Raw genomic sequence first — 19,051 nt, forward strand, 5'->3', positions numbered from 1 at the left:
ATGGAGTATTATGCCTCTATCAGAAAGGATGAATACCCAACTTTTGTAGCAACATGGACGGGACTGGAAGAGATTATGCTAAGTGAAATAAGTCAAGCAGAGAGAGTCAATTATCATATGGTTCCACTTATTTGTGGAGCATAATAAATAGCATGAAGGACAAGGGGAGTTAGAGAGGAGAAGGGAGTTGGGGGAAATTGGAAGGGGAGGTGAACCATGAGAGACTATGGACTCTGAAAAGCAATCTGAGGGGTTTGAAGTGGCGGGGGGTGGGAGGTTGTGGGAACCAGGTGGTGGGTATTAGAGAGGGCACGGATTGCATGGAGCACTGGGTGTGGTGCAAAAACAAGGAATACTGTTATGCTGAAAATTAAAAAAAAAAAAATATATATATATATATAAAGAACAAAGGATGTTTGCATGGAAGTAAAACTTGAAGAAATGTAACAAACCATTAATAATGATCATCGTGGAGTAGTGAGAGTACAAATAATTTTTACGTTCTTTCTTTAAATCAGAGTTTTCAATTTTTCTTCAATATTTTTGTTTTTCTCTTATAATAAGAAAAAAATGAATAGAACAATTTAATGTGAATCTGTGAACCACCGATTTGACTGTAAATACTCTAACAGCCAGCACAGGCTGGAATGTGTTTTGAGAGACACAATACCCTTTCTTCATTTATTGTATTTGGAAATGAAAATATTTATGAGTAGGGGATAAGTAGATCAAGATTTAATTTCACTGAAGGCAATTTTATTTTACCATGGAGCACTATAACATACTATAAAAGAATCCCATCAGGTCATGGTCCCAGGGTCCTAGGATCAAGCCTCACGTCAGGCTCTCTGCTCAGCAGGGAGCCTGCCTCCTCCTCTCTCTCTCTCTACCTGCCTCTCTGCCTGCTTGTAATCTGTCTGTCAAATAAATAAAAATCTTTAAAAAAAAAAAAAAAGAATCCCATCTTTATATGATTTCTAGCTGAAAGAAATGGATGCATCAAAAATTCATCACCATTCATTGGGGGAAAAAAGCTCTCATATTGCTGATGTTCCTGTTTACTCAAAGAGTAAAAATGGTCATTTTCATTTATAAAGATATAAAAATCATGTTAGTTAATCTGAAATTAGCTGCAATGTTATTTTATTTTCAGTCTTATTGAGGTATAATTAATAAGTAAAATTATATATTTAAAGTGCACAGCATGATGATTTGATTTACATATATATATTGTAAAAGGATTTTCCCCATCAAATTAGTTAACACATCCATTACCTTACATGATTTACCTGTCTTCTTTTTTTTAGTGAGAACTTAAGGTTAACTCTCTTTGCAAGTTTTAATTCTACAATACAGTGTTTTTAACTGTAGTCACCATGTTATATTAAATTCTCAAACTTAGTTTATCTCATAACTGAAAGTTTGTGCCTGTTTACCAGCCTCTCCCTCTTTCCTCAAGCCCTAGCCCTTATCAACTTTTCTACTGTTTCCTTTTCTTTTCTTTTCCTTTTCTTTTCTCTTTTTCTCTTCTTTCCTTTTCTTCTCTTTCCTTTCCCTTTCTTTCTTTCTTTCTTTCTTCCTTTCTTTCTTTCTTTCATTCTTTCTAAATTCCACGTATAAGTGATGTCATGCAGGATTTGTGTTTCTCTAACTCATTTCACTTAGCGTAATGCCCACCGGGATCATCCATGTTGTCACATGAAAAGTGAAGGTGAGTAGATGAATTTTTCATTTACCATGGATGGAATGGCCCTTTTAGAGCTTCTTTCCATGAGAGGATCTCTTAGACTTTATGTCCAGCCTATCCTATCATAATTCCATAGCCTCTAGTTTTAAAACTGAAGCTTGTGAACAATAGGATTTGACAGAAAACTTGCAATGAAAAGTGATCTTTGACATTCAAATATGTATCATTCAAGATTTCTATTTTCACAGTGCTTTAGATCTCCACAGTTACTTTCTTCTCAATTCAGTGATATATGTTAACAATGTATTCTTGTTGTTTTCAGAGAGGGTTATTTTTGCTATCTACTATGCCATACTGCCAGAAATGTAATTTGAAGTGCAGAAATCTCCTAAATTTTTCTATCAAAATATTTATATCTTGCTTTTCCAGATATGTTTATCCTGAACAAAGGCTCTGTGGACACACTAGAGCCAGTAAAACTCTGTCTTATGGATAAAAACAGATTTATTTTGTGAAACTTGAAAAAAAATAAAAATGCTTTTTTCATACATTGAAAAAGTATTTATGCCCATAATATTCTATTTTCTATGATACGAACAGTTGGAGGTGATACAGAATTTAATGTCAAATCAGCATGAGGGGAAACATTTGAAAAAAAAAATCCTCTTCAGGTTCCAAATGTCTGAAATATTTTTTAAGTTATCATTGATTATTTCAATTTATAAATCAGGCATTTCTTTAATTAAATTATTCTCAAATAACATAATACCTTTTCTAAACATATCTTGAATCTATTTAATTTGAATTTAATCTAAAAACCCAAGATATAGATGGAATGATTTCATCATTTTTATTATATTTTTCCAAATGCTTACATGGTTTAATAATTTAAAGATTTCTATATTTGGGTTTTTTCTTCTAACTCATATGTCAGAACAAAGCATGATCACAAATTTAAAATAAAAGTACTTCAATTCCATCATGTTAATATTGAATTTAGAATGTGATTACAAGGAAGAATCATTATCAGTTTTAATAACAGATTGTTATAAATGAAACCACTGATCATATCAAATTATGAGCAAACATGAAGATACAGGATCAAGAAATAGCCTAAGTTCACACATTTACTCTTTAATAACCTTGTTGTATAATTTACACAGTAATTACCTATGAAATTGTCACTTTCTGTAGAAGTCAGATGCCATTTCTTTCTCATAGTTTTTTGTTTGTTTGCTTGTTTATGTTTTTTGCTTTTATGTTTCAGGAAAATCCATTTCATGCTTCTCACTGTAATGTGCTCCTAGAAACCAAGTCATAAAATAAAAGCATTATAATTGGGTATTGTGTTCCTAACTGAGATTTCAGCATTGAGTAAATCTTAGCCTGAACAAACATGTCATAAAGGCAAAGACATAAAAACCCATACAAGTCTATAATCACATAAATAATCAAAATGATGCTAGAGTATCATTAAAAATAAATCATCAGATAAAATAAAGCATCATATAAAGTAAATATCAATGCAGTATTATATAATGTGGAAGGAGAAAACCTACAGAAGTATAACATACAAGTAACTACTTTATCAGAAATTTGATCTAAAACTAAGTATTTACTTAGCTAGAAGAGGCATCATACATTCAATTAAAAGAGATTTTGCTTTATCTTAGAATTTTGAAGAGTATGTACAGGGAGATGGTTCTGATACCTTAGAAAAGCTTAAAGGATCTCTTAGCCATGCTTTTTTATTTTTCCCCCTATAAATTTGGCATAAACTTTCAAAAGTCATTACGCTGACCTTGTAGGTATGGTTTAAGTAGTATATTTACTGCTTCTCATTTTGTTTTTCCCACTGAAAGGCAAGAAGGAAGCTTTTTTGTCCATCATCTTCAGGATTTAATTTTTTGTCTCCTGAGAGCTCACAACACTCCCTGATTCAAAGGTTTATATCCCTTCTTCCCTTCATAGCTTTCAACTTTCCCACTCCAACTTAGCTCTGTTTCTTCAAATAAACTAAGAAAAAAGAAGAAAGAAAGAAAGAAAGAAAGAAGAAAGAAAGAAAGAAAGAAAGAAAGAAAGAAAGAGAAAGAAAGAAAGAAAAAAAGGTCAAAATGTTTTTTTTTTCATGCCATTCTGTATATGGATTAGTGACTTAGTCATGTTCAGTACTTCTGGTATGAAGATTATATCTTTTTTTTAAAGATTTTATGTATTTATTAGACAGAGATCACAAGCAGGTAGAGAAGCAGGCAGAGAGAGGGAGGGAAGCAGGCTCCCTGCTGAGCAGAGAGGCTGATGCAGGGCTTGATCCCAGGACCCTGAGATCATGACCTGAGCCTAAGGCAAAGGCTTAACCCACTGAGCCACCCAGGTACCCTTGAAGATTATATCTTAATAAGAGATAACATTTATTGAATAGCTTTTATGCATTAGGAACTATACTAGCACATTATGTAACTCTATCTCCAATCCTCCCTCTCTGGTGCTTGCAACAAAATTTTATCATTTCCATTTTACAGATGAAGAACTCATGTACAGAGAATTTAACTAATTTTTCCAAGATCACAAATATAGTGAATGGAAAGCTGAGATTTGAACAATTTCTTAAAGCCTGTCTTCTTAAAAATTAAAGTATAATTGATATACAATGTTATACTAATTTCAGGTGTACAACATAAGGATTTGTAAATTCTATACTTACTCAGTGCTCACCATAATAAATGTGGTTACCATCTATTACCATACAGTGTTATTATAATAGTATTGACCATATTCCTTACACTATACTTTTTTTTTAAGAGAGAGAGAAAGAAAGGTAGGAAGAGAAAGAAAGAGGAGGAGGAGAGGAGGAGAGAGAAAGGCGGGGGGGGTGCGAGGGAGAGAGAGAATCTTAAGCAAGCTTCCTGCCCAGTCCCAAGGCCAGTGTTGATCTCACTACATTCATATCAATACCTGAACCAAAATCAAGAGTCTGACATTTAACTGACTGAACCACCCAGGTACCCCCTGTGCTATACTTTTCATCCCCATGACTTATTTATTTTGTAATTGGAAATTTGTACTTCTTAACCCTCTCCATCTATTTTGCCCATCTCTCCACCCCTTCTCCTCTCTGGCAATCACAAGTTGTCTGTATATATGAGCCTGTTTCTGGTTTTTTTTTGTTTGTTCATTTGTTTTGTTTTTTAGGTTCTGCGTGTAAGGATCCACATGCAAAATCAAATCCTATGGTATTTACCCTTTTTCTCTCTGACTTACTTCACTTAGCTCCATGCCCTCTAGGTCTAACTATGTTGTTGCAAATGGCATGATCTCACTTTTTTCACAGCTGAATAATATCCCATTGAATACAGACACCACACCTTCTTCATCCATTCATCTATGGATGGACACTTAGGTTGCTTCCATATCTTGGCTATTGTACATAATGCTGCAATAAACACAGGGGTACATATAGCTTTTAAAATTAGTATTTTCATTTTCTTAAGATAAATACCCAGCAGTGGAATTAATGGATATATGATATGTCTATTTTTAATTTTTTAAAAAGATTTATTTATTTTTAGAAAGGGACAGAGGGCACAAGAGAGCATGGAGGGGGGCAGAGGGAGAGGAGAGAGAGAATCTCAAACAGATTCCCCGCAGAGCAGAGCCCCATGCAGGGCTCAATTTCATGACTCTGAGATAATGACCTGAGCTGAAATCAAGAGTCAGGATGTTTAACCCATTGAGCCACCCAGGCACCCCTTATTTTTAATTTTTTGAGGAACTTTCTTACTGTTTCCCAGTGGTTATGCCAATTTACATTTCCACCAAAGTTCATGAGGGTTCTCTTTCATCTACTTCCTCAGCAACAATTGTAATCTCTTATCTTTTTGATACTACCCATTCTGACCGGTTTGATGTAACAACCTCATTGTGGTTTTGATTTGTAATTCCCTGATGATTAGTGAGTCTGAGCCTCTCTTCATGTGTTTGTTGACCATCTGTATATCTTCTTCGGAAAAATACCTATTCAGGTCCTCTGCTCATTGTTTAATTAGATTTTTTTTTTTTTTTGGTGTTGTATTGTATGGGTTCTTTATATATTGGATATTATCCTCTTGTCGGACACCATTTGTAAATATCTTCTCCTACTTAGAAGGTTGCCACTTCATTTCCATTTGATGATTTCCTTTACTGTGCAAAAGCTTTTTTAATTTGATATAGTACAATGGCTTATTTTTGCTTTTGTTTCTCTTACCTGAGAAGACATAGCCAAAAAACTGTTGCTTGTATGGCACTAATCCCATTCATTAGGTCTCTAGCCTCATGAGCTAATCACCTCCTAAGGACTCCCTCTCTAAATACCATCACACTGGATATTAGGCTTCCATACATGAATTCTTGGGGTGGACATCAACATTTGGTCTATAGCACTCAACTGTATGCATTCCGATTCTGTTTTCAGTATCAGGTCCAACTAATGTTCACATGTACACATAAAATCTGTTAATCTTTGTCTTCCTGCAACAAAGCAAACAACCTTGTAAAGGTGATTTCCACAGTCGGTTTTTCCTATTGAAGAAGTTTTCAGAGAATCATCAAATAGATAAGTTTGGCTTTAGCTGCTTTCGAAAAGTAATTTGATTTACTTTGCAAATAAACAGTACAAGGTGGGGGGTGTGGGATACTGTTTGATGCCAGCCCCTCAGGTTCCCTTCATTTGCCAACCCACACAGCTTAAGCAAATTCTAGTGAGCATCTTTCCTGATGGGCATACACATATTGAATCACGACACCACTGGGATTTCCCTGTTGAACCACAGCCACTAGATAAGCTCCCACAAATTAACCAGTCTCAGTCCAGAGATTTTGGAGTTTAGCATTGTGTACTTGAATGCTTCCAAATCCATTCTGGATGTTCCATCCGGCATTTGCATTCAATGATTCAACCAAAAAGTAAATTAAAAGCTGAAATAAACTCAATATATTTGTTGAGCTCTTTACTCCTAACCAAAGCAATTGTTAACACTGTTTACCAGACCATTAACTGAATTAGGTTTTATGCTGGTTTGTTTGTTTATATGCCCGTTTGTTTCTAATTCAGCCAACTAGGCCAAGCAGGAACTAAATCCAGATATTTCTCTATGAAACAGGTGTAAAAACAATGTATGCTATTTTTCAAAACCAAATTTAAACCAAACCGTTATTTTATTGAGTCCAAATTCATGATAGACAGGGAGGGGAAGTGTTACATTGGCTTCACAGATTGCGTTGCAGTGACTTGAAAATATTCTTGTGGTACTAACCATCAGTACTGAATTTCAGCAACTGGTCTCTCTGGTACTGTTAGGTCCAATTTACCTTTGAGATTAGGCCAAAATTCTCTTTATTTGTCTTCTTTCTTCACAATCCAGATAACCAAAGTAACTTCTCCTGCACACACACATACACATTACAGCTCTAGTTCCATTACTCATTAAGGAAGAAAAAAATGTTAATTACTTGTCACTGCAGCTTAACTAGGAACACATTTCTCACTGTGGTTTTCAAGATCTTTTATAATATGGCCATGCCTTATCCTTCCAGCATCATTATTTAAAATTCCCCTCTAGATATCCTAAGTGACCACAAAATAGACATAATCTACTACGGCTAAAATGACTAATAACTTTCTATCTCAGTGCCTTTGTTAATGTTGTTCCTTTATCTATATTCCCTTCCTACTTTTATGGGAAGTTCTGTTGTTAAGACTTTGTTAACCCAAAAGTGATCTGTGGACTAACAGCTCTTAACCCCTGAGACTTATAACTGGAAATTCATCTCATGCCTGTTCCAGGTCTACTGAATCAGAATCTGCACTTTTTTTTTTTTTAACAACACACACTTGTAATCTTCCAGGAAACAAATCAACACTACACACACTTTTAAAACACTTATCAAAGTGTTTTTACTTGTCTATTTTCCAAATTAGTAAATAGAAGCTTATATCAGAGTTGACAAATTACAATCTGTGAGCTAGAATGACTTTTATATTTTTAAAGGATTTTAAGACCAGCCAAACCAAAACAAAACAAATCAAATACCAGAGAATTACAAAGTGTAAATCTTTAAATTTTATTTATTTATTTTTTATTATTTTATTTATTTTTATTATTGATATATAATAAATTATTTGTTTCAGGGGTACAGGTCTGTAATTCATCAGTGTTGCACAATACACAGTGCTCACCACAACACATCTGCATTTTAACAAGATCCTAAGTGATAAAATATATTTTAAATGATAATTTTTCTGTGGCCTGACAGACATTTTTAATGAGTATAATAGTTTCCTCTTTTGAGCTTTATATGCATATATTAAGTCATCATTTAAGTCTCCAAGTATTTATTAAGTGGCTACTATCTTTTTTTTTAATTTTTAATTTTTTTAATTTCTTTTCAGTGTATCAGAATTCATTGTTTATGCACCACACCCAGTGCTCCATGCAATACGTGCCCTCCATAATATCCACCACCAGGTTCACCCACCTTCCCACTCCCCGCCCCTTCAAAACCCTCAGATTGTTTTTTAGAGTCCATAGTCTCTCATGGTTCATCTCCTCCTCCATTTTCCCTCAACTCCCTTCTCCTCACCATCTCCCCATGTCCTTCGTGTTATTTCTTATGGTTTCACTTATTTGTGGAGCATAAGTAGCTACTATCTTTTATGCAAAACTGAGGAGGGCAATTTCAAGCCATGGAAATTTCTCATGTATAGACTTGGAGCTGTGGAAACAAAAGAGTTTATTATATCTGAAGGGTGGATTGCATGTGGGAAAACAGTGGAAAATAGGAAAGGTAAGCAGAGGCCAAATTACAGTATGACTTTCTAAAGAGTACTATATATAATATTTACTAAAGCATTTGATATAAGGCAATAATTGGCATATTGCATAGATTATTTTCTCTGAGAGTGAAAAGGAAATTAGATTATTAATAGAAATAAGATTAAGAGTGAAGAGACTAACTAGGAAGCAGACAATACTTCATATGAAGATTATGAACTTGAACAAAAGAGTAATGGTAAGGACTCATTCATTCATTCCACAGGTGTCTATTGAGATTCTTTTTAAATGCAATCAACTGAAACCAAGGCACTCTAGCAAGTACTACTCATTCCTCAGACTTTGCACTTAAAGCCACAGGTTTGTTAACTATATTGCTTGTTTTCTATGGTATCACAGGAAAACAGTGTTATCAAATGTTCTGCCGCACATGGGTCACCATTTCTACAGACTCCTCTAACACTTACTTTGCCACCAACTGTCAGGATCCAAAGCTAATGCCACATGTTGTATATGCTTTGTTAGAACAACACCCGGTTCTTGTAGAAATTTCTCCACAGACATCAGCCAACAGTTCAATGTCCCCAACACTGCCTGTGCTCAAGGGTTCTCTCCAAGCACAGCTCTGCCTTTGCCAGAACTCTCTCAAGCAAAGACAAGAGCCCAGAAACAGAAAAATCCTCCATCTTTTCCAAAAAGCATCCAGTCTCCTCTGTAGAAGTTAATAAATTTTCATTAAGCAAACCCATATACTTATTGTTATATATTTCTTTGTTACCCTCTTAACTCCCCCCAAAAAAATTTGCAGTAATCTTCACAATTTTTGCTTGTGTAATTATACTTCTATGTAACAATAAAAATTTAGTTATCTTTAAAAAGTGAACTCAAGTAACATTTGCCATTGAATATGTAAAATAAATGTAATATTTATATTTTATATATATATTTTATATATATTTTTATATATGTAAGATAAATGTTAAAAATATGTAAAATAAATATGTAAAATAAACTGTTCATCATCATTATTACTTCTGAAGTTCACTTTGAACCCTCATAGAGAAATAAGTTCAATTATGGTACAAATATCTACTGCAGAGTTATTTATACATTTAACCAACTTTTATTATTTGAATATAATAATAACAAAGACTATTTTCTGAGTGGTTATTATGTACCAGACACTTTTATTCATTTGACTTAAAATTATTTTATTATCACAATACCTCTATGAAATAGTCATTAGTCATTATTATCATTCAGATATAGCAGATTAGAAAACTAAGGGGGAGAGAGGATAAATACCCTGTCCAAGGTCATACACATTATAACTAATATAACTAATTTGAAAACAAAAAGCTTGATTCTTGAGCCCACTTTTAGCACTGCATAATATTTCCTCCTTAGAATGTAGAAGTCTATCAGGCTAGAACGAAGATGTGGAATTTTCATTGAACAAAAATGTATGTTCTAAATTGGGATTTCTCAACAGTAGTACTATTGGCATTTTGGACTACATAACTCTTGTAGGGGCTGTCCTCTGCATGGTCAGGTGTTGAGCAGCACTTAATCTAATGGCCTTTACCCATTAGATCCAGTAGTACCTATAACTCATGACAATGAAAACTGCTTCCAAATGTTTCCAAATGTGCCCTGCAAGGGCAAAATCATCCCCTGCTGAGAACCACTGCCATACATTTTTGGAAAGTGAAACTATATTTAAATTCTCATTAGTCATTGATGCACTTCACAATACTGTACAGTCAGATGATCTTTGCTTCATCAAGAGATAGCCTAATTTAAGCACATTTTATTCTGGGCATTCACTATCTTGTTTTCACATCAGGATGTCTTTTCATAGACAAACGGTATTTTTAGGGGTTGTTCTGTTAGTCCTTTCACTCAGGCTCTCATAATATCCATCAACTGAGAAAAAAGATCACAATGGACTAAAATATCTGATGAGAAGAGATGTCTCACAAAGTCCCCCTTCTCCCAAACCTATTGCAAATGAGCCATTATGTGCAAGCTCTCAAGGAATAGCTTTCAGGCAATAATGACTTTAGAAAAAAAGTGAATTCTTGATACTAGCTCATGAGAATATAACTAGATGCAATTGCTCTTCATCAGCCCTTCAGATAGCCAGTTTCATACAGGAGATCAATTATGTTAAGAAAGTTCCAAGGCAATGAAGGGATTGTTAGTAACATTTTTTCCCCCTTCAAATCACCAGGATTTGTGAACCATGACTGCAATGATTTCATTTGTGTCGAATTTAACAGCCAAATTTTCATTCCTTCTTGTGTAAGAATGTATGGCATCATTATCAAAATCGACTAACGTTATCATAATCAACAACCACGTCATTATCTGTTCATACATAGTCATGTGACGACAAGAGACATGTATTGTGCAGATCGTATAGACTATTAGATAATTTTCTCTAAAAATTATTGTAATTCACTGATCCTTTTATAAACTCGCAGACTTGTACACTGAGACTTTGTCTTCAGCAAACTATGGAGGAAGCACTCATGGAACAGAACATTTGCAATTTCCCATCGGCCATCTGTGCCACCTACTTAACGGCATGAATGTTTGAAAGCACATCCATGTGCTTAGGTAAAATGTGACATTTTGCATTTTAATCCAAATCAACAGGACAAAGTTATAAGTGGACATATTACATCAAAGATGAAAGATTCATTTTAAGAGTATTCCTACCTCTTAACAATATAGTGTGCAAAGATAATATTGTGCAAAAATGGGTCAGCTTTTCACCCTGCTCTTTTCCTGTCATGTTATTTTTTCATATACTAACATAAATCAGTTTAATTGCCATTTTAATATTGACTAGTTTCAAAGTGAATAAATAAATTACCATCCTTATTGCTATTTTCTCATACTTGAATTTGCCAAATTTTCAGTTTTTTCTTGACTTTAATAACTTTCCTATAGAAAATGAAATTTCAGTCATGGTTTTGAGACTATGAGGAATAACTTTCCCTAAACAAAGTATTAGTCCTTCTATTCAGTTATCTTTTGCTGCATAATAAAATATCCAAAAATTCAGTGGTTTATAACAAGTACTTTATGTAGCTCATGAGTCTGTGAGTTGGTTGATTTGTCAGGTCTACTGGTCTCGGCTAGGCTCATTGATCCAACAGCAGTCAGCCCATGGGTCAACTGGGAACTGGCTGGTCCAACACAGTCTAAGCTAAGTTAACTCAGCTGTACTCCCCATTGCCTCTCATTCTCCAGCATTCACAGCTTATTCACATGTTAGTTGGGTAGTGCTCCAAGGTAGTGAGCAGAAATGCTCAATCTCTTTTGAGGACTAGGCTTGGAAACGGCACATCATTCCTGCTTCAGATTACTGGCCAAAGTTAGCCACAAAGCCAGTCCAGATTTAAAAGGAGAGGAAAAGACTCTATCTCTTGAGGAGAGGAGCTACAAAGTCAGGACTAAGGACATATATAGGAAGTCATGACTATGGCTTTTATTTTTTAGTCTACCATACCTCCAATAGTGGCAATTTTGACATTTTGAATGTAAGCAAATGAGCCTTCTGTATGTGCAATTATGTTGTCAAAATATCAGAATAAACTGATTATATCTAGCAATTTTATAACTCACCTTGATATTGATGAAGCTAACCAGTTTACAGATAGGAAATGTCTCTTCTTAGGAATGGGTTGAAAACTTCATGGTTTATGCTAAAACCCTTTCTTTACTAATAAACATTACAGGACAGACACAGTAACAAAGAAACGTTTGAGTAGTGTCTTTTAACGTTTAGGCCTATCTTGGCAAAGTTCATCTAATGCAATACCTTATGGGTTATTCTTTTCTTAAGTCAATAGAATCTCTGTGCATAGATGGGATGTGAAGCAGATGAAAATGAGGCAGAATGTTCTGTTGTTTAATGTGGAAAAAAATTGTAATGTGCACACATTCCATTTCAAAAGAAAAACCCCATGCAAATGTAGTATTCCAAGCAGAACTAAGACTCACTATAATACTGCCTAGTAATATTACTTTTAAAAAGCTATCACAATGCTTAGCTGGATTTCAGTAGTCTTGTTTCTCATGAATGTTCATATTGCAGGGGAAACATATTTAGAATAATTATCTGTTTTAAGCCACAACAAAGATATTTTCTTTTGTTCCTACTTACTGTGGAATGTTTACAGAGGTTTAAGTGGAAGAACCAAAATTTGGGAAGTAGAAGAAAAACATCACCTGTTATAAAATTGAATTAGATGTGAATTATATTAAAAGCATACACATTTTTTGATCTGATAAAATATGGTAAACTCTATCAGTCCTTAGGAAGAGCATCTGTTTGCTTTGGCCATGACTTCTGATCACATATGAGGGACGGATGCTGTGAGCTAAAGTCAATTATAAAAAAAAAAAAATTCCTATGTGTATATCACTTTGCAAAGTGTGTTCACAGAATTTGTGATTATGTTATTTCATCAAATCTATAAGGAATGGAGGGCATTGTAATTAAGCCTTTTATATGACAGCACTGAGGTTCAGAGAGATAGATGATTTTTCAGGGGTCACACTGCTCATAGATAGAAGATCACGGGAAAAGTGTGGATTCTCTGATTCAATGTCCACTGCTCGTCTTCATATACCATGATACCACTGTCATACAGATTGAATGGAATGGAAATACTTAAGTCTAAGTAGGTTCCATGTCTAACTAACTTCCAAGATGGTTTTAGAACTCTAAAGGACACCCTCGGAAAAAACTCATCTTGGGAGAAGAAAAAGTAGGCATAATGAATGTTATCCGGGAAGTTTGGTTATTCGAGAGACATAATAGCACTGAATGTGGTGGCAATTGCTTAAATTCATCTTGTAGATTAATGGATTCATTCCCAGGTCCTAAGGAAAAAACAATAGGGCTGTGATTAAGAAAATTTAAAGGAGTAGTTTCAATACATTCTTTGTGCATGAACACCCTTGCCATAAGACCCTTCCATCCAAGTGTTACCTGAAAAGAAGGTATTTCTTTCTCTCCACAGTGCTAAAGAGCCCCCTAACAGCTTTATGCTAGGATTGACTCTCACTCAGCGAGTGACTGTGTTGGTTGGTTCCACATTGGTGACTAGTGGGAGACTGATTTCTATCTAGGCAATGCTGATCCCCAATAGGAGAACATTGTGTTAGCAAAGCAATAAGATGAGAAGGTGAGTTCATGAGTACAGTGTAACAAAATTTTACATACTTTGTCTCAGATTTTTTTTTAAATATAACTTTCTCTACTTCCTGAAAACAGTACAACTTCTTAGCTTCAGGCTGTCCTCAGCAAATCATTTACCCTGTCCTATTCCAAAATATTCAATATGGTCAAGTGATTTGTTAGAAATAATCAAGACACTGTCTACTTCACAGTTCAGGAACTAGGAGGAAAACATCCAGTCCATTTCGAAACTTTTTTGCCCTTAATTTCATTCCTTGCCCTTAATTTCATTCCTTGCTATTATCCTTCTCTTCAGGATTTTGTGCATTCTAAAAATCAAGGAAGGGACATGGATTCCATGATAACCTTCAGGTGAGATACTTCATTCCCCTTGGCCCACAAACTCCAGTGTCTGTCTGTGCTCCATTTTCTGGTATATAGTTTGGCTCACCTAATATTCCATACTTATGCTTATTTTCATAACCACAGGCCTTGCCATTTTCCCCAGTTGGAAGTGCCCTCACTTGATGTCCTCCTGACCCAAAACCCAAATTTCTTGTTGATTGGCTTTCTTCACACTTCCAAAACACCAAAAAAGTGCAGGAACTCTGGACTGTCTTCACTGCACCATTCTGAGGAGTTCCAGAGTTTTCCCAGAGATACCACCTAGACTCACCTGTTAGAAATTCAAACCATTAGAAATTTGTTCCCTACTCTTTTCATGCCATAGGGGCCATGAAGCCATGATGAACACAGAGTTCCTTAGAAAGTTTGTAGTGTCCCAAGGATACAGCCATGGAAATGGGACACTGTACCTAATCTGAATGTTTCTACACTTATATCTTTAGGATTGCTGTCTCTCTTCTCTCTTCCTGATCCTTTCTACCAGGGACTTCCTCTAGATTAAAGCCTTGTTCTTCCTACTCATTGATCATTATAACTCTATGATACATGTATTTGGAACTGGCTATTAATACCAAACCTAACTTTGAGAAAAACCTAACTTTAAGAAAAGTCTTTTCTCTCTCAACAAAGTCTAACTTTCTCTTCAGGGGACTTAAAAACATAGATTTTACCAAAGCAATGATATCTTTGTTCTAGGTATTATCTTCAACTCCCCCACCAAAAGCCATAAAATGTTTCTTAAACAGAAGCAGAGTGGTCTAAAGCAGCTAGGAAACATTAAGGTGTTATGTGGAATGAAACTCTATAAATTTCTTATTTTATTATTTTTCCAGTCTTATTGAGATATAATTGATATATAACACTGTGTAACCTTAAGTTGTACATTATGATTTGACATATGTATATATTGCAAAATGATTACCACATGAGTTTACCATCACCACACAGTTGCAGTTTTGTTTCTTGTGATGAGAACTTTAGAGATCTGCTCTTAACAACCTTCAAATACATAATGCAGTATTGTTAACTATATATATTGTAATATGATTTATTATTTGAAAAATAGAATACCCATGCAGTTATCAGATATAATTTATTCCTGGATGTCCACAAAAAATCATTTGGAGAGAGTATCAAGATCCTTTGTTAGAATGTTGGGTGACTAGGCCAATAAAATTTGAGCCATTGTTGATACTGTGGAGTCAGTAGTATCCACGAGAAGAAATCTGAAAAACTAAATTTGCAAAGTTTGCTCTTTTGTGATGGATGCAGAGCCTATAAAGCTTATTTGGTTTGGTGATTTTCAAACTGTGTCCCACAGTGCCATGCAGGTCTGTGGAGTGGTTTCTGAGAAAACCAGTTGTCAGAGTATTTACACTGTTTTTACATACTAGTATTTTAATTAAAATTTCATTTGAAAGAAGTTTCCATGATTACAAGAAGTTACATAGAAAGTTGATAAATACAGTAACAGAGATACAGAATAATAGATGATAGGTAAACAGACAGATGAAAACCTCTTTTTTAACTTTTAAATTCAATGCTTTCCTGACCAGAAAGCCCATTTTAGTTTATGGTGATATATTGCAGTTGGTGACAAGGAGAGCTGACTTGGTTTTCCTTGATAGAACACTTACTATTCCAAGCACAGTACATGCCACTTTCATTATTTCATTCATTCTCACAGGAATCATTTGAAATTGTATTATGATCTCCATTTTATGAATGGAAACAGGCTCAGTGAAGTTAAGGAACTGGTTCAGAGTCAGTGGACTTGAAAGACAGAAAAGGTTTTCAAATTAACTCAGTTTTGCCTGAATTAAAACTCTGTATTTTACTCTTATACTTACTCTTACGTTATCATGATGCCCATAACATGGAATTAAGTGGTGCATAGTATAGACACAGTCACCTTGGGATAAGATGCAGAAAGATGTGCAGATTTAATTTGCTGATGCAATCACTATTGTTCAAGCAAAGAGGGTCTTTCATTTAAACTGGGGACTGAAAATCAGCAAATCTTTATATCATAAAATTTTAATATGTATGGCTCCACTTTAAAAGTCTTTGTCTAATTCCTTAGCTTTGAATAGCATTCTATTAATCACAGTTTTTGTATCAAAAGATATAATCTTATACCTGCTTTTCCAAGTGTTCTGCTTTCAATATTTCATTTTTGGTTCCCCAAATATGCATATCTTGAGAAAATTTATTGCCAAGCAATCCAGTACATCATGTTATCTTTTTAAACAAAGATTCAATTTTTGCTTTCTTATAGTCCCATATTATGCCTCAGTACATTATTCAAGAAATGGATTTCTCCATCAAATTTACTCTCTAAAATGATGCTTTAATCATGTAAGTTAATGTATTTATTCTAATATATGATCAATTTCATTTAACAAGACTTTGCAACCAAAAAGTTAGCCAAAATTCATTAGGAACAGAAGCAAAATTAATGAAATAGAAAAACAAATTAAAAGCTGACTACATGCTTTCACTAATGATATTATGAAGAGACATCCTAGGTAAAAACAATGAAGAAATTATTCATGAGAGGAGCAGTTCTATTACAATTAAAAAGAACAAAATATAGGACTTGCCAACAGATGATCTAAGTTCAAGTCCCAGATATGCCATATACCGACAAGTTTAACAGGAGACTTAATTAGCATGTCTCCATTTCATATCTCTAAAGTGAGGATAATAAAGTCTATCTCTGATAGTTATTATGAGGAGTAAGTAAAATTGCATGTAAAAAACCTGTTAAGATACAGAATGCTATACAAATAAAAGGTGCTGTTATTAGAAGTCATTTTTCTATTTCAGATGAAAATGACTTAACCCAATTGTCAGCCCAAATGCTCACAGGCATTACAGTAGGAGAAAGATTCTTGTGGCAGAAATGAAGCTGAGTTATAATGTGGAGCCAGCCCAGCTAAACATTCTGATTATACTTTTTTTTTTTTTTTTTTTAACCAAAAGCACAGAGGTTCTACTAGATTCCTGTCCTTGTCATTCAATCAGCATACCTGAAACTTTCAAACTTGACAGCAGGGATCTTCTTTATGTTTTGATTTGGGGTTTTTTCCTGTCAATGGATTCTCTGACCCAGTCATCAGCCCCCCCTTTTTTTAATGGAAGTGTTTTTTTGTTTGTTTGTTTAAGATTTTATTTAATTATTTGACAGAGATCACAGGTACGCAGAGAGGCAAGCAGAGAGAGAGGAAGAGAAGCAGGCTCCCCGCTGAGCAGAGAGCCTGATGTGGGGCTCAATCCCAGGACCCTGGGATCCTGACCTGAGCCAAAGGCAGAGGCTTTAACCCACTGAGCCACCCAGGTGCCCCAGCCCCCCCACTTTTTAAAGATTTTATTTCTTTGACACAGAGAGATCACAAGCAGGCAGCGAGGCAGGCAGAGAGAAAGGGGAAGCAGGCTCCCTGCTGAGCAGAGAGCCCAATGCAGGGCTCCATCCCGGGACCCTGAGATCATGACCTGAGCCAAAGGCAGAGGCTTAACCCACTGAGCCACCCAGGCACTCATGAGTCTCCTTCTTAGCAATTTCTTTGTTCCAGGAATATTTTAGGTGGTACAGTAGGGTATTGAAAAAAAATTTTTAAGTTTTTCATGGAGATTATTTAATAAATAATAAGCAGTAAACAATAAATAAGGAAGACATCAGATTTTTCAGATAGTCTAAATGCTACAATGAACAAAGAAAAGGGGATGATAGCAATTATGAGCAACAGTTTATCGATGGTTAGGAGTTAGTGTTGAGTAATCTGTTTCAGAGAATCCCAGTTCAGTTGTTGGCTAATCTTACCACTTTGGAAAACTGCTTACTTGCCCTGATGGGGATAAAAATCTTATTTTATTACTTATTTTATTAATTTTATTACTGTTATAATAATAATTTATATTATTATATATGATATAAAATATAATGTTATATAAAATGTGTTATTATATATTATAAATAATAATAATTTATAATAATTATTTCATTATTATATAATGAAGTGTTACGTATAAAGTATTGGAGACAGGGCCTGGAACATACTTTAGATTAAGTAGTCAGTGCAGATCTTTCTGACAAAATAATAGTTGAGGTAAACCTGGCTTTGAGAAGCTCTGAGCAGGATATTTGATGCAGATAAATAGCTTGTATGAAGGCTCTGATTTAGAACAGTTTTGAGTTGTTGGGGAAGAAAAAGGTCATTGGTGTTGTAAGCTTAGCATGATGGTTAATTTTATGTGTCAACTTGACTGGCCTAAGAGATACCCACATAACTGGTAAAACATTATCTCAGGTGTGTCTATGAAGGTGTTTCTAGAAGAAATTAACATTTGGTTCAGTAGATAGTGACGACTGCCTTCATCAATGTGAGCAGGCTTCATCCAATCTAATGAGGACCCCCCCATAAAACAAAAAGGATGATTCACTCTTTTCTTGAGCTGGTATGTCTATCCTTTCTCACCCTCAGATACAAGATCCCCTGCTTCTCTGGCTTTCAGATTACTGGACTCACACTATCAGCTCCCTTGGTTCTCAGGCCTTTGGCATGTGACTTAATAATACCACCAACCTTCCTGGTTCTTCAGCTTGCAGATGGTAGATTGTGAGACCTCTCAGCCTCTGTAACCACATAAGCCAACTCCTATAATAAGTCTCCTATCTATTATTTGTGTATCTATTTATCTATCGTCTATCTATATCTATCATCATCACCTTCTGTTTGTTGTTTCTCTGGAGAACTCTGATGAATATACAGGGTAATATGGTGGTATAGTGGAAGGATGCTAGATCTTGTAAGCTCTTGATGGAGGTTGGATTTATTTTACATTTCATGTATTGTCTTCAGAGAGATTTAATTAGGGGAGTGAAAGGATATGTTTGGCACAAGAGGCCATCATGGCATCCAAGACTGAGATGATGGTAGTTTGGAGTAG

This window comes from Lontra canadensis, unplaced genomic scaffold (genome assembly GCF_010015895.1).
Source record: "Lontra canadensis isolate GAN:19392208 unplaced genomic scaffold, GSC_riverotter_1.0 scaffold9, whole genome shotgun sequence".
NCBI lineage: Eukaryota > Metazoa > Chordata > Mammalia > Carnivora > Mustelidae > Lontra > Lontra canadensis.